Source organism: Lissotriton helveticus, chromosome 1_2 (assembly GCF_964261635.1).
Source record: "Lissotriton helveticus chromosome 1_2, aLisHel1.1, whole genome shotgun sequence".
Taxonomy (NCBI): Eukaryota; Metazoa; Chordata; class Amphibia; order Caudata; family Salamandridae; genus Lissotriton; species Lissotriton helveticus.
In genome coordinates, this window is record NC_136058.1 from 6399420 (window position 1) to 6416572 (window position 17153).

At 50.9% G+C, this 17153-nt stretch overlaps 1 protein-coding gene across 4 annotated transcripts in view; it reads left to right on the top strand.

Annotated features, from left to right (window-relative positions):
* Window positions 1–17153, top strand: part of HENMT1 (HEN methyltransferase 1) — a 588326-nt gene that overhangs the window by 485129 nt on the left and 86044 nt on the right. The window lies entirely within an intron of this gene.

Below are 17153 nucleotides of genomic sequence, written 5' to 3' on the forward strand. Positions count from 1 at the left end.
GGGTGGCTGAGTGGGCTAAAGAATGGTGATGGATTAAACCCAGATCAGTTGACTGGGGGTTAGTGTTTGATTTGCTCAAATGCTCCGTCCATCATCCCCTTTTCTATCACATATATTAATATGTCATCAGCATATAGGGAGATTTTATCCGTGATCTCCTCAGTCCAATGTAGGCCTCTGATAGAGGCGTCTGTGCGGATCCAGTGAGCCAGGGGCTCCAGGGTAAGGGCAAACAATAGTGGGGACAGGGGGCAGCCCTGCCTTGTCCCTCGGTGAAGCGGAAATTTCCTGGGAGTGTGTGTATTAACTCGGTCTTAACCCCAGAGATCCGTGTAAAGAAGTTGCACCCAGCTAATGAACTGGGGTCCAAAGCCAAAGCGGCGGAGGACCTCGAACAAATATGGCCATTCGATAGAGTCGAATGCCATCGTTGCGTCGAGAGATAAAATGGCAGCATCTTGTTGCAAAATGAGTCGACGACTGATGACGTTGAACACTCTTCGATGGTTTAAGGCCGTATTACGGCCCGGGAGAAATCCAGATTGGTCGTCATGAATCAGGGAGGGAAGCACTAGGAAAAGGCGAGTCGCCAAAAGCTTAGCCAAGACCTTTGCCTCCGCACTGATCAAGGAGATAGGCCGGTAGGATCCGCAGTCCGTGGGCGGTTTAGTGGGTTTGAGAATGACTGTTATAGAGGCCAGCCGTTGGGCAAGCGGAAGGACCCCGATCTCTCGACTCTTTATGAACATATTCCGAAGATGAGGTATTACGTCTGGGACCATGCCATTCGATCGGGACCCCGTCCGGACCCATGGCCTTGCCGGAGTTGACGGCAAACAGCGCCGCCGTCACTTCCTGAGCTGTGATGTCAGCGTCTAGGGCCATTCTGTCCTCGTCCGACACCGCTGGGAGACGCATCTCGTCCAGGAGCTGCCTGGACTCCTCCGACGTGTATCCCTCGCCCGCTGTGTAGACCTTCTCTAAGTGGTCAGCAAAGGCCTCCGCGATGTCCTGAGGGTCAGTCACTATGGAGCCATCTGGCTTAACTATGGACGAGACCCACCTGGACCCCTGATCCCGACGCTCCAGCCAAGCAAGCATCTTACCCGCGCTGTCTCCAAACTCGTAGGCCCGATGGCGCGTGTGGAGCAGCCTAGCCTGCGCCCTCTCCTGGGACAAGTCCCTATAGGCCAGTTGTTGGGTGTGGAGTCTGGCTGCAGAAGCCTCTGATGGTGCGACATTGTGGGACTTCTCAAGGTCGAGGAGCTCCGACTCAGCCCGAAAGATCAGGTCATTATGCTTCCGCAGGTAACCTGCCTTTAAGGCTAAAGCTTCTCCCTTCATCACTGCTAAATATGCCTCCCAGAGTGTGACCGTCGAGTCCACAGACCCAGTGTTTTCCGCGAAGTAGAGTTCGGTGCGTTTCTGCAAGGCCTCCCGGACGTCGGGGATTTGCACTAGCCAAGGGTTAATGACAATGGGGCCTCGCGTAAATTGGCGATTGTAAGTGAGGTCTACACTAAGCGGCGAGTGGTCGGAGATGCCGCGAGGGAGGCCTCTTGCGCGGACAAAGCAACCGATGTCCGAAGTGGGGCAAAACAGATAGTCAATCCTAGACATACTATTATGAGCGTTGGAGTAGTGAGTGAAATAAGGCACGTCTGGGTGGTAGAGGCGCCAAATGTCAGTCAGTCCCATAGCGTGTGCGAAGTCTGCCAAGTCTGTGGTAAGGCGATGGGAGCAACGTTTGGGTTTACGATCAACGTCGTCACACATCGTCATATTAAAATCACCCCTATCAGAAGAGTACCTGGGGAGAGGCCCAGTAATTGGGCGCCTAGTTCCTTAAGGGAGTCTCAGATTAGTGTCGGTGGGAGGTAAGCTGAGATAATATTTAGGGGGCGTCCTTCCCAAGCGGCCTCGGCGAGCGCAAAACGGCCCAGCGGGTCCGCCCAGGTTCGAGTATGGGTAAGAGCGAGAGTTTTACGGACCAGAATCCCAGTGCCACGGGATCCCGAGGAGAACCCCGCATGGACCAGTAGTTTGTACCCCCCTCGCTGGAGTGCCTGACAGGTGTTACCTACTAAATGGGTTTCCTGGAGTAAGACGATGTCAGGGGAATGGCGCCGAAGAAATTGGAGGACTACACTCCTTTTTATTTTATGACCCAGCCCATTGACATTCCAGGAAAGGACATGGAGGGTCTTAGTTAGTGTCTGTGTCATAGGAGCAGGAATAATAGAGCTAATAGGAGCAAGAACCGGGGGTGGGAGTCGTCCGTTGCGACGGAACCCCAGAACCCATTGGATCACGGGACAGGAAGGATCCCTGGCCCCTGGGGGGGTCGGAAGCCAACCGAGGTGGCCCAACTGTCAGGAGGAGACCATGTGTGAGCAGGAAATCACGACCAAGGAAGACTCTGCTAAATACCAAAAGAAAAAACAAAACAATAACAAAACAACCCCACATCCCTTCACCCCACCCCTCTACCCCCCTCCCCGCTTCCCTGCCCGCGGACTTAGAACTATCCACACCCCAACTAGGCAGAGTGCCTGTCGCCCTCCCGATTAGAATCGGGGTACTTGGTTGGCCGGTAGTGCCACTCGCCCGATTCTTAAAGCGAAATAGGTTTTATACATGTGTAAGAATACAATTGTACCTTGTACAGCATTCACAAATTAGAAAGGTTACTTGTTGGTCAGCCGGTGTAGCCCGATCGGGGCCAAATATGGCAATGGTCAAGAGCAGGTGTCCAATGGAATATCGAGGGCAGCCGCCCCCGGCAGTCACAAGAAACAAAGGGGAGTCGGCAGGAAACCATTTAGCAGCCGTCCAACTGTCCCCCACGGACCTGGGAGTCACCCCCGCCCATCCTCGGCGCTTCCAGTAAACAGTTCTTGGCTCTCCGGCATATGGTCCTCTCTCGGAGGGTCTTCCAGATCATCGGTGTTTCGCGGAGATCGTCTCGCTTGGCGCCAACCCTCCAGCCAGTCCCACGCTTCCTCCGGCGATAAGAAGAACCAGGCCTTGCCATCCATCTCTAGACGGAGTTTAGCAGGAAAAAGCATGGAGTACTTGATTCCCTGAGTTCGGAGAGCCTTCTTGACCTCAAGAAAGCTGCGCCTCCTCGCCTGCACCTTCATGGTGAAGTCCGGGAAGATCGAGATGCGGGCGTTGTGAAGGAGAAGAGGGGGTCCAGATCGGGCAGTCTGGAGGATAGCGTCCCGATCTCTAAAGTTAAAGACCCTAGCTATGATGGGGCACGGTGGGGCCCCTGGCTTTGGTTTGCCCCCCGGAACTCTGTGCGCCCGTTCAACGGAGAAGTAGCCCGAGAGTTGCTTGGGTCGGAGATGTTTTGTCACCAGTTCCTCAACGAACGGGTCCGCCGCCGGCTCCTCCATTCGCTCCGGAACTCCCAGGATTCGGACATTGTTCCGTCTCGCCCTCCCTTCGTAGTCATCCAGCAAGTCAGACATTTGTTTCTGTTGTTTCTGGAGTTGAGCAACCTGCTGCTGGAGCGTTGAGGTGTCGTCAATGAGGGCCGCTGTTTGGACCTCCACGTCTTTGACCTTTAGTGTCCATTTTGCGCATGTCAGCTCGCAAGAGGGTCACCTCGATATTAACAGAGTCAATTCGGGTTTCTAGGGAGGATCGGACTCCAGCGATCGCCTCCATGACATCCTCCAGTGTGAGTGACTTAGCTCCTTGTGACGGGGATGCCGTTTTCGATTCAGCGGTGGGGGCAGCGTCCTTAGCCTCTGTTCTGGAGCCCCAAGAATTTTTATTCAGCTGCCTCTGCGTCAAGGGCCTGCCGCCCTTGTTAGACGACATCGCTGCACATCGAGTGGGTCCCTAGATCATCCAGGCCCAACCAGAGAGAAAGTAAGACAGGGTCCCGCCTATCCTCACCACTCCGGGGAGCCCACGTGTAGTCCAGCTCAGAATGTTGCAGGGTGGGGGGCACTGCGCGGGGCACACTTCAGAGATGTGGGTTTATTCAGTGTATGTCACTCACCGCTGCTCTCATAGGTCCCGCGGGCAGAGGAGTCACCCCCGAGTCCTCGTCGGGTCCGAGCCACGACCCTAATAGCGATCAGGCAGGTCGATGTTGGGAGGTCCGGTGCCCCTCGCGTAGGTCGACAAATGGACAGTTAGCAGCCCCCGAATGCCCCGTCCTGCAGGGGTCGCACGTGGGGGGGTTGCAATTTCCCGCAGGCCAGGGACCCCTCTCTCAGGAGCCCCAGCAGTCCTCAAAGCCAAGGTTGATCAGAAGCCAGCCCCCGGCTGGTCAGCGATGTCTCCCCAAGCGGCCCGCGGGTCACCAGCAAGGGCCAATACAACAGGGAGGGGAGGGAGCCCAGTACAACTAATGACCTCAAGGTAGGCCCAGCGGAAGGCAGCGAGGAGCCACCTGCTCCGAAAAGGGCCCAGACCAGTGACCCGCGGTGTAGCACGGCGACACGGCCAAATGTAGGCGACCCGGGCCCCAGCGTCCCACGGGACCCGGATGACAGGTCCGCCGCAAGCCTCGGGCCCTCAAATAGTCCTCCACTGGAGCGTCGGTAGCAGCAGGCCCGGAAGTCGGGGGGGGGGGGGTCTCATGGCCGGCTCCCCCGCGGGTCGACGCGGTGTTTCCCGTCTATCAGCCGGCACCCTCAGGCTATGGAATAGGCAAGGGGGGGCTCCCGCAGTCGCCGAGGACACCGAAGCAACAAGGAACAGCGGGAAGACCAGGATTTCCGAAGGGGACCTCCTCTCCTCAGCCTCCGATGGGGCCCACCAGTCAGAGCTCGGGCACCGACACCATCCTGCGAGCCTCGGCAAGGATGCATTTTTTTTCTTACTTTTGTTTTTTTTCTCCCCTCAGGGCGGCACCCGTCACCTTCCAGAGCTTCAGCGATGGTAGGCCCCAAAGCCGGGGCGTCGCGTAGTTGGTGCCCGGCAGGTCGGCAAGATGTCTCCCGGCAGTCTACAAGGCACACACAGGCCCCCCAGGAGTCCAGGGGACGATCCGGTATCCGCAGAGGCCAGCGACCAAGGCGCGACGGTAGAGGTGAAAGAGGGAACTTCAAGCCCCTTTTGGGTGTGGTCACGACAACAGGTGAGTCACAAGCCACCAGCACACCACTTCACTGAGAGACAAGGAACACAGATATGAGATGACAAAACTCATGTTGATGTGGCACGTTTAATATTGACTCACAAGTGGACCAATAAATGCGTATCTTTTAGCAACACAATAAATGCACATCATTTCATACTACTAAGTAAAAAGCCATTTAAGAAATCCCGACTTCAATCTGTCAGGAGTAAATGCTGGATGTCAAAAGCTCAAAAATGTTGCATGGCAAGCTAAAATAAGTAACTTTAATTAGGCATAAAGGAAAACTGCTAGAGATCCAGAGACATAGAGTACATTTGTTACAAAGTTATAGTGCCTAGAATCAAGCCTTTCTGATGAGAACTATAAGGCAAGCTGGAGTGAGGATCCATTAAATTCACGTTTATATCAGCTATAGATTCAGAAAGACACAGAATACATTCTATGAAAATGTAGAGAACTTGAAACAAGCCTTCCTGACAAGAATTATTCATGCAGGCTAAACATTTTAAAGAGATCCAGAATGCGAGGGGCCAGAATTATTTAAAAGGCACAATTGAAATTAATTAGGGAATAAAAACACACATTTCTGAGGTGAAGGAGAAACTCAGGCAATGCAAAAATGTTTTAAATCAATGGAAATCCTTTAAAAATGCAAACTACACTTGACTGCAATGCTAGTAATGCCCATGTTAAGTTAGGAGGAACAACATTATTGCTTTGCAATTGCAATAATGGTTTAAAATAAGGGCAACGCAGAGATGAGAGAAAAAGACAATTTTAAAGTGCCAGAAACAATTAGAGCTTCAGCCAAAGATGCTTAGATACAGGGCTGAAGAAGACCACACAGGCGCCAGTGACCCAAGGGGTCCCTGCAGCGAGGTAGACCCCTGAATGGACTGAGGAGCAGATCTTTATACTCTTTCAATGATTAACCATTGACCACGAAATGACGACATTATCAGGTGTCTTTAACCTATAGGACATGACACATTTTGGTCACGTCTGGAAAATAGTTAAGAAAACAGAAGTGCCACCCACGCTACAAAAAGTTTCTCAAAAGGTCACTGGATGTTTGACCATGAATCATAATGAAATTGAACATCTATTGACCTGGATTTGCGTCACTTATGGGAAACTTTTGTAAGAAAGAGGAACATTTAGGAAGATATTGGTTGCATGTCTTAGTTACATTAAAGCTAGCAACAAATACAATAATATGAAAGATGACAGATGGCACGTGGCCCCGACCATCAGGTATTGCGTGAAGTCTCTTTTAGCTCTGGAAGTTCCCTATTCTTGCGGTATTGCTTTTCTTGCAGTGTCTTCGTGGGTGTAGGGGAAGAAGTGCAGATCGAGGGAGTGGGGGCTCCGGGGAGCTGAGCCTCACTGAGAAGATTTGTATGAGAGAGACACTTTGAGGCCTATTCATAGAAAAAGAACAGCCAGGACAATTTGGTCAAATTAACATATTCCTTTTATGCTAGCTGGTGGGGGCTTATAAGGGTCTCATGCCTCAAGCGTGGGCAGAATTGGCCTGGGGTAAAAAATAGACCCTGCTTCAGAGGGCAGAGTTAGTAGGGCTGCCGGCAGGGTCAGTTCTTCCCCCAGCAGCCGATGAAGCGCTCGGCTCCGGGCTAGGTCATAGGCGCCATCTTGCGAGCTCCGGGGGGACCCTCAGAACGGCAGCTCTGTCTCCTGCTCAGCTACCCCAATCGGTCCAGCACCTCGGCCAAGTGCGCTACGGAGGTCAAGGATCAGGGGCCTCCCTGTGACAAGGGAGCCCCCAGCTTAGAAAGCGGATCTTTTCTACGGATATACACAGAGAGGGACAGCCGCCATCTTGGGACAGGCAGGGGAGCGGTCCAGTTCTGGCCGCCTCCCGCCCTCCCTTGTTTACTTAAGGCGCGCTTGTGGAGCGGTCAGCCAGACTAATTTTGCTCTTCCCCTGAGGCGGAAAGCCGGGGGCGCTTCTCCCTTTTCTATACTTGCGCTTTGCACTTTGTTGGTTCGCTTGATTTTAAAAAGTGTATATATTTTATGTGTTCTATTTTAATACCACATTGGTGCATTTACCTTGAAGGCGAGATTTACATCGCCGGAGGGTCCCTGCACGTCTCTCCCCACCGGATCAGCCGATATTGTCGCTGACGCCGGCACAGAGAGGGACAGCCGCCATCTTGGGACAGGCAGGGGAGCGGTCCAGTTCTGGCCGCCTCCCGCCCTCCCTTGTTTACTTAAGGCGCGCTTGTGGAGCGGTCAGCCAGACTAATTTTGCTCTTCCCCTGAGGCGGAAAGCCGGGGGCGCTTCTCCCTTTTCTATACTTGCGCTTTGCACTTTGTTGGTTCGCTTGATTTTAAAAAGTGTATATATTTTATGTGTTCTATTTTAATACCACATTGGTGCATTTACCTTGAAGGCGAGATTTACATCGCCGGAGGGTCCCTGCACGTCTCTCACCACCGGATCAGCCGATATTGTCGCTGACGCCGGCACAGAGAGGGACAGCCGCCATCTTGGGACAGGCAGGGGAGCGGTCCAGTTCTGGCCGCCTCCCACCCTCCTCATGTATATAAACAATGGGACTTCCCGTCCGCGCAGTGGACGGGCGCAGCGGGCGCGCCGATGGCGCGCCGAAGGCGCGCCTAAGGCAAGCCCGTCTGCGCCCGTCCGCGCCTGGCCCGTGCCTAGTGCCGGTCCCCCTGCCCGTTCCGTAGGGGCTTCCAACATTATTTTGTCCAAAGTAGCACTACTACAACTGCGCCCTAGGGCATGTTCCCTGATTCCCTTATGCTGCCCCAGCCAATTAGAGGATTCCTCGTTTAAATGCCCGCTTTGTGCTTTTAGTCTGCGACCAGCTAGGAAACGTTTTACCCAAAACGGTAATATAAGTAAGCGTCATACTCTAGCACCAACGCTTAAAATTGCGCTGCTTAACTGTCTTCCCCTGCCACGCCATGCTGGTGAGATCTGGTCGTCCCTTACTGCGGACGCTTGGGATGTACTGTTTCTCACTGAGACGTGGCTGAAGGATTCCTCGAACCCCGATATTCTTTTGGCCACGCCTCCTGATTACCTCTTCAAAGGTTGTCATCGCGAAGGTGGCCAAATGGGCGGGGGTATTGCTATTATTGCTAAGGCACATTTCAAATTGACGACTACCTAACTTGGAAATATTGGTAAAATTGAAGCCATGCACTTTACTTTGGCAGATTCCGCGGCCGTTATTTTAGCCGGGATTTTAGTATACAATCCACCTACTGCCTCGTCTGGCTCTCTTATGTCGCTTGTACATTTGATTGCTGACTTGTCCCTTAGACACTCGAACTTTATTGTACTTGGTGATTTCAATTTACACGTGGATGATCCTTTATGTTCTCCGGCTAACCAGTTTCTGGATGCTTTGAGGGGTCTAAATCTCCCTCAATTAGTTCAGGGCCCCACGCATAAAGCAGGCCATACTTTGGATTTGGTCTTCTCAAGGCACCTGGACATCCTGCTTCACCCACCTCTCCCGCTTACCTGGTCGGACCACTATCTCGTGCCTCTTGATCTTACCCTTACCTTGGCGCCCTTACCTACTGTACTCAATAAGGAGGTCAGGAGAAAATGGCACAAAGTAACCTGCGCCACCCTGAGTCCTCTTTTGCTTAATGGCTATGCACCCTCGTCCTGTAACACTGTTGATGAAAGGGTGTCCGAATTCAATGCAACTTTGCTGAGCGCCATAGATACCATCGCGCCCCTCCAATCCATCACGTCTGCTAGATCTCGTCCTTCTTCACCCTGGTTCTCCCAGACGCTTAGGGAGGAGAAGAGCCGTTGTAAAAAACTTGAACGGCTATGGCGAAAAAACTATGATCCAGAGGCCAAAGTTGTTTATAAATCCGCTCTGAGAAAGTTTCTCTCCTTAAAACGGTCAACTATGAGAGATTTTTTCGTCCTCCAAATCGAGAAATCTAGGAATTCCTCCAAATCCCTTTTTAAAATTGTGAAGGACTTTTCGCATCCTGCGGCCTTATCTTCTCAGATCCCGGCTAGCCAGGTACTGTGTAATGGTCTCTCCGAATACTTTCAGGAGAAGATCGTGACCATCAGGCCCTCCTTCCCCGCAGAGGGTATCTCACCAGCCCCTAGAGAGATAGACGGGGACATTCCTCTCCTCGAATCTTTTAAGGAGATGACTATTGAGTCTTCTCAGAGACTAATTACACAGTGCAAATCTGGCTCCCCTCTTGACCTGATTCCGGCTACTATGATGGGTATTCTTGCCCCTATATTGATTGAGCCCCTCCTTGATATCTGGAATTGTTCTCTGGGTTCAGGCCAGTTTCCCTCCATATGGAAGGAGGCCATGCTGGTCCCGATCCTTAAAAAGGCGAATTCAGATCCTAGCCTCTTCTCAAATTACCGGCCCATTTCCCTCCTTCCTCAGTCAGCTAAGATCTTGGAGAAAGCAGTTCAACTGCAATTGGCTGAATTTCTGGAGACTAATCTGCTTCTCCATGACTCTCAGTCGGGATTCAGATCAGGCTTCAGTACGGAGACAGCTCTCCTTGAAGTCTCCGAAACTGTCAGAGAGTGTGTGGATAGGGGCGAGGAGGCCATGTTGGTCCTCCTCGACCTATCCGCCGCCTTTGATACGGTTTCCCACACAATCTTATTGGATCGCCTGTGCCAGTTGGGCATAGGAGGTACTGTGTTGACCTGGATCAGCTCCTTTTTGAAGGATCGCTCTCAGAGGGTCTTTTTGAAGCCTTTTACTTCGACTGAGAAACCTCTTCTTTGTGGTGTCCCCCAGGGCTCGGCCCTGAGCCCTTTATTATTTAATGTGTATCTTGCCCCTCTGGCCAAGGTGGTGGAATCTTGGGGAGTCAGAGTGATCTCCTATGCTGATGATACTCAGCTGGTGTTTTCTTTTAGGGATCACTCTGACACCTCTTTTGCCAACTTTCGTCAGTGTTTAAATAACATCTGCAATTGGATGACCACCAACCACCTTAGGCTTAATACTGATAAAACGGAGGTAATGTTTTTTAATCAGAAAACTCCTATTCCCTCTAGCCTGTGGTGGCCAGTGGTCCTTGACCCCCCCCCGATACCAGCTATCACAGTTCGCAATCTGGGCTTCCTGTTTGATAATACCCTTTCTTGTGCTCCTCACATGATCAAGACTACATCTGCCTGTTTTGCGAAATTGGGTATGATTAAAAAGATTTTGCCTTACCTCCCATTGAATGCTCGTAGAACGGTGGTTCAGTCACTGATCACGTCTCACTTAGACTATGCGAACAGTCTCTACGCAGGTGCCCCTTTGTACCAGACTGAACGTCTGCAAATCGTGCAGAATGCCGCTGCTAGATTGATTGGCAATATTCCGTATCGACAATCTGTAGCACCCTATAGTAAACAACTGCATTGGCTCCCTATCACTAAACGGATCCACTTTAAGATACTGATTCTTGCTTTTCGAGCCTTGAACAATCTTGGCCCAGGCTATCTGAAAAAACGTCTTGTTCTATCACACTCTGTGAGATCCTTACGATCCAATAGTTTACGTCTCCTGGTTGTCCCACGCTTCCGCCTTTCTAGAGTAGGCGGTAGAGCTTTTGGAGTAGCAGCAGCTAGACTGTGGAATAACCTCCCCTTGGAGCTAAGATTTGTCCCCACTGAATCCATCTTTCGCCGCAAACTAAAGACTTGGTTGTTCTCTTCTTGATTCTCTCCTCCTTCTCCGGGCTCATTAGTTGTCAGCGCCGGGACACCCCCTCGGGGGTAGCCGTGCGCTCTATAAAATTCAAAAATAAATAAATAAATAAATAAATATACGGGCGAGGGCCGGGAGTCGCGTTAACAAGCGACCATGCCCTCCGGCTGATCGCCACGCCCCCCCTACTGCAGCTCATTTGACTGGCGAGAGCCTGTCCCATCCTGTCTATATGTTTCCCTTTCGGTGGTTTTCAGGAGCGTTTTTCATTTGTCTTTTGTTATTAATACTATGTTTTGTCCCGCATTAAGGCCTTTACTGTGGTTTGGGGGAGAGCCTCTTAGCGCGTTATACTTCAGTACTCTGAGCAAGAGGATACTGCATCGCTGGTATTCCTTGTTGCCGTATTCCTGAAGGTTGTCGTCTGCTGCACTCACCATGACTTGTTTTGAACGAGTCTGATCTTACTCGTTAATCGGTCTGGTTTATTTTCCCCGAACTGTGCCCCTCCCTTCAAGCCAGTCTCATGTTTCCTCTGGCCTGCTAAAGAACCACACCACCCCTTCTGCTTCAACTCTTAATTTAGCAGGAAAAAGCATACTGTACTTGATCTACTTCTCCCGCAGGGACCTTTTCACTTTGAGGATGCTGCGCCTTTGTCTTTGGACTTTAAGTGTAAAATCGGGGAAGAAAGTTATTTTACTGTTCTCAAAGTCTACTGGAGGTGCTGTGCGGGCCGTTTGCAATATTACATCTCTATCTCGGTAGTCGAATACTTGTGCCGGTATGGGCCTTGGGGCTGTTCTGGGTTTTGGACTATCCAGCCCCCCCCCCCCCCCCACCCCACCACCCTCCCGACACTCTGTGTGCCCTTTCAATCCTGAAGGATTTGGACAGGCCTTTACGTTGTATGTGTTTCACAATGAGCTCCTCTATGAACAAGTCTGGCCCCTGTTCCTCTGCTCGCTCCGGCACGCCTAGGATTCGGACATTATTGAACTGTGCCTTGCCTTCCTAATCGTCCAACTGGCTTACCATCCTGTCATTGCAGACTTGGAGGTCTTTTATTTGTTTTTTGAGGATCGCTGTCTCCTTAGTTAGGGAGTTGGTAGTTCTGTACGTCTTTAATTCATGTAGCGATGTCTGCACTGATCAGAGAGACTTCCGTGGAGACAAAGTCAATTCTGGATTCCGGCGAAGTACGCACAGTAGTCTTAGCTGTCATATCATGTAGGGTCAGGTCCTATTGCCCTTTTGGTTGTTTGCGTCTTTCCGGGTGCTTCCTCAGTCTCCTTCTCTTGTGCGCCTGCCCCTTTTTGCCAAGCGTATTTCTCTAGCTTGGCTTTGCCAACTTGTCCTCCTGCCATTATTGATCTCAGGGGGCACGGGGTTGGTGTGGGTATTCAGCCTTGGATGGCTACTCTCCGCCACCTGCCTGGGGCTTAGGGCCCTCACCAGCCTGTCGGGTTTCGCCTGCCAATTCTTGGAGGTGTTTGGTGGCGAACACCCTGCACCGCGGTCTCGTTGTGGCAACGCTCTTTATCGTCCTTTACATTTAAAAAAAAGTTCCCCACTGTGTTGTCTGGGCTTTAGCTGAGTCTATAATTGGGAGTTTAGGATCTGGGCCGGCAGTATTCCTACCCTATCTCAGGCTGCTCGGTCTCAGTATACTCATGTGGGCAGTACAGCTCACTGTTGTCCCTGCTTCTTTGGTTCCTTCCAGGCCACTAGGGCCTCGGAGAGTATTCCTGGCTATCGCGTGGGCCTTTCTCCCTGTTTTCTACACTCTTGGTGTGGTCATCTGTGCAATCTTCCCTTTCACTTGGGGCCGGGCATTGCCCGCTCCGGGAGTGCAGTGCCTGCCCTCCCTCACACCGTTTCCCAGCTGCTCTGCGAGGTCCCGGCCGTCTGGCGTCACTATGCGGCTGATCACTGGGGGGCTGCGTTATCTATTACTGGCAGCGGCTGGTGTCTATGGTTGCTGCCCCCACCCACAGTGCTCCTTACTCTGTCTCTACTGCTTCTCTGGACGGCTGCGGGCCTCGTGGGCACCCCTCCTCCACTCATCAATGTTGGGCCCTCTCATCGGTGACTCAGGTAGATCTCAGCCCCCGATCACTCGATTCTTTTAACTTTGGGCTCAGACTCTGCCGGGTGATTCCAGGCTACAATGCAGGTATTTTCTGATCTCTTTATACCGGATCAATGCTCGAATTTTGGGTTTGTTGGGTGCGTTATGTCAGAGCCGCACTAGTATGCGGCCATCTTCCTCAGCGATTGGCCAAGCCCTTACCAGACAGTACTAATTTAACAGCAGAAGAAATGTGTACACTATACAGAGACTTAGTGAAAATATTCAGAAATCTGACACAGTTCATAATGCGAAAACACAGTTAACCCTGTGCAGACTGCTCAAGCTGCACAACCTAAATTGGCTGCCATGGGTATCAACCCACAAATGCTGAATGCCGTTATGGGAAAGATCCCCACTAGTCAGGAGATAAATTCCATTTTGGATAGCACAAAAAACGAGCCAGCTTGAAGAAGTATTCCCCCATACGGGCCTGCAAGAAAAACACAGCATACTGACTGTTTGCTTGCCAATGGAGATGGCTCCCCAGTGGAGGACTATGCCACTTGGGGTACACATGGAACCCCTTCATTGACTGTCTTACCTGATGTATTGATGCAGCTTATGAATGAGCAAGGGGCAGCACGTGCCCTGGACTTAGGCATGTAACCGATGGGCAATTTTGCTTCAGAATCCACCACTATGTTAAGTAACATAAAATGGGAGGCAGCCGCGTTAGCTATATGCAAACACTTAAGGGATTTCACTCCTGCAGAACAGGAACAGGAATTACCAAAAATTATCGAATAAACCTGGGCTACGCTAGCTAGAGAAATTTTGGTAGCCAGTCCTGGGAAAGGACAACTGTTGTTGGCTAACTCTTACTCCTCGCCTGAAGTTGATCTCCCCGGTCCACCCCAGCTAACCTGTGCTGTTTGTGTGGAGGGAGTACCTTCGAGGCGGTCAGTTTGTTTTCCTCACTTCCGGCATTTGCATACTAGAGCGGCCATTGTGGCAGGGTAGCGCTCTAGTCTTGCAAAGCCATCTCCCTACTAAAACTCATTGTGGCGCTGACGCGTAGCAGACAGTCAGCCTGAGGCTTTCAAGGCTCCTAGCTGCGCTAGCGCTTCGCTGCCATTCACCTCGGTATTTTAACCTTTGTTTTTAAAAGTACTCACATTGAACTGCAGAATTGCACTGTTGTTGGCTAACTCTCGCTCCTCGCCTGAAGTTGGTCTCCCCGGTCCACCGCAGCTAACCTGTGCTGTTTGTGTGGAGGGAGTACCTTCGAGGTGGTCAGTTCGTTTTCCTCACTTTGGGCATTTGCATACTAGAGCGGCCATTGTGACAGGGTGGCGCTCTAGTCTTGCAAAGCCATCTCACTACTAAAACTCATCGTGGCGTCGACGCGCAGCGGGCGCGCCGCTGGCGTACCGAAGGCACGCCAAAGGCAAGCCCGTCTGCGCCAAGGCAAGCCCGTCTGTGCCCGTGCGCGACCGGACGGCGGCCAGGGCCAGAGAGGCTGCCCGATTCGATACTCCTCGCAGGATCACCTATAGCCAGACCGTTATGACCGCCCTCAGGACTAATCAGTGCCCACATATTATGACCAAGACACTTGGAGATATCTAGATGAACTATGTATGTATGCACTGTGGTTTCTCTCTAAACAATTCTAGTCTGGGCAGAAGCCCCTCACCCCACACTATACTCCCTTCCTCCCCCGCTTTGACAGTATCTCTAAAGGCCGGGCTAATAAATTGTAGATCTTTGGTTAAACACTCACTTGACATCCTGCAGTCCATCAAAGATAACGATTGGGACCTCTTATTTCTGACAGAAACCTGGCTTCGTGAGGATACCAATCCATCTTTGCAATTGGCTATTCCCGAAGGCTAATGCATTCTGTGTGCCAATAGACAAAATGGAAAACAAGGGGGAGGTGTGGCTATCATCTACAGAATTAAATGGGAGATCTCATCACCTCACTATGAGCAGATTGATTGCATTGAAGGCCTTCCCTTCTGTATCAAGCGTTCTGCGTCCATTTCCTGCTCCGGCCTCCTGCTCTATCGACCTAACTCTAGCCCGACCCATTTGCCTGCCTTGACTGATTATATCTGTCAAGCATGCATACGTTATGCCAACTTCACTATACTGGGGGATCTGAACTTACATGTGGACGACGTATCTTGCCCATACAGCTCTAACTTTATTGCCACACTTGCAGGATGCAACCTCACGCAATTAGTTGCCCTCCCCACACACAAAGCTGGCCACACGCTGGATCTGATATGTTCTAACCTCCCTGACATATCGGTCCAGGCTCCTTGGCCAGTAATTTGGTCCAATCATTTTCTTATCCCCTTTTACTTTCAAATGACCCACACTGATAGAGCCATCTTGACACCCAAGGAGTTTGGAAGGAACTGGAGCAAAATCTCCCCAGAATCACTATCCAATTACTCTCCCTCAGCTCCTTGGTATTCTGAGGAACTCAGACAAAAAAAGTCCGCCTGCAAGGTTCTTGAACGTTGCTGGAGACTCACATACTCTGTAGAAAGCAAAGCTGACTATTTTGCAGCTCTCAAAGAATATCGCAAACTTCTCGTAAAAAACAAAAGAGCCTTTTTATCTGATAGAATTAATAATGCAAGGAACTCCTCCAGAGAGGTTTTCAAAATTGTCAAATCCTTTACCGATCCCCAGGCCCTGACTCGCATTCATTGCACGTCACAGACTCTATGTAACAAACTCTCCGAATTCTTCGAAGATAAAATTGCACTAATTTATACATACCTTTGAAGAACCTATAGTGGAACAGATCCCTCTATCAGTACTCGCAGAATTCACTGAAATTTCTGAGGAAACCTCTCTTCTGGAAATACTAAAATGCAAGTCCGGCTCACCTAGCGACCCCTGGCCAGCTAAACAATATAAGGCCCTGGCAGGACTCCTCAATCCCCATCTAAATCCTATCTGGAATGCATCGCTGAGGTCGGGTATCTACCCAGCAGCATGGAAACATGTATTCCTAGTTCCCATCCTAAAAAAAGCCAACGCCGACCCAGAGGCCCCAGGTAACTACAGGCCCATTTCCCTACTTCCTGCGTCGGCCACGATTTTGGAGAAGCTGGTCCACCAACAACTGGCCAGTTTTATTGAGTCCAGAGGTCTCCTCCATGATTCTCAATCTAGGTTTCGCTCCGCTAACAGCACGTAGTCAGCCATTATTGAAATGGCTGACTCAAAATTATGGACTCTAGATGGAGGCTCCAAAGCGGTGTTAGTGCTGTTAGACTTGTCTGCAGCATTCGACACCGTCTCCCATCCCATCCTCCTGAACTGTCTGAAGTCCATAATAGTCCAGGGTACAGTACTGGATTGGTTATCCTCCTTTCTCTCAGACCGCAAACAACCGGTTCAAACCCATCCCTACACTTCCACTGTGAGACCCCTTAAATGGGGCGTCCCACAGGGCTCAGCACTAAGTCCGCTTCTTTTTAATGTATATCTCACCCCGTTGGCCGAAATGATCTCAAAATCGTGAATTAAAATAACATCCTAGGCTGATGATACACAGCTTTTATTCACCTATAATGACGTATCCACTGCCACTTTTGACCCTCTCAAAACAAGTCTTAGAAATATTGCGGACTGGATGGACCGCAATTTTCTAAAACTCAACGCGGATAAGACCGAGGTCTTGTTCTTTAACCAACCATCTTTCCTGTTGCCTACAACCTCTGGTGGCGGGAAGAATTGAGCGTTGCCCCTCTTCCCAAAGATTCGGTCAGGAATGTGAGCATCAGGTGGGACAACTGTTTGTCCTTTGCCACTCAGGTTCAGAGAGTCTCTGCCGCCTGCTTTAGCAAAATTAAAATGATAAAAAAATTCATCGACTACCTGCCTAGCGACACTCCTAAAACTGTGGTCCATGCACTTATTACATCGCATCTGGACTATACGAATGGACTTTACCTGGGTCTGTCAGAAGGCCTACGCCACAGACAGTCCAAAATGCGGCAGCCTGCCTGGTCTGTGGCGTCTCGCTAAGACAACACATATCCCCCTTCCTTCGGACGCTGCACTGGCTCCCCATAACCAAAAGAATCGAGTTTAAAGTACTGACATTGGCCTTTCGGGCAGCCAAAGGTCTAGGACCAGCTTACCTTAGAAAGATACTCCGCCCCTACAATCACTCTAAAGCTTTGCGCTCTAACACCAAACTTCTACTTGTCACCCCCAGATTTAAAAAAACTAGATCAGGAGG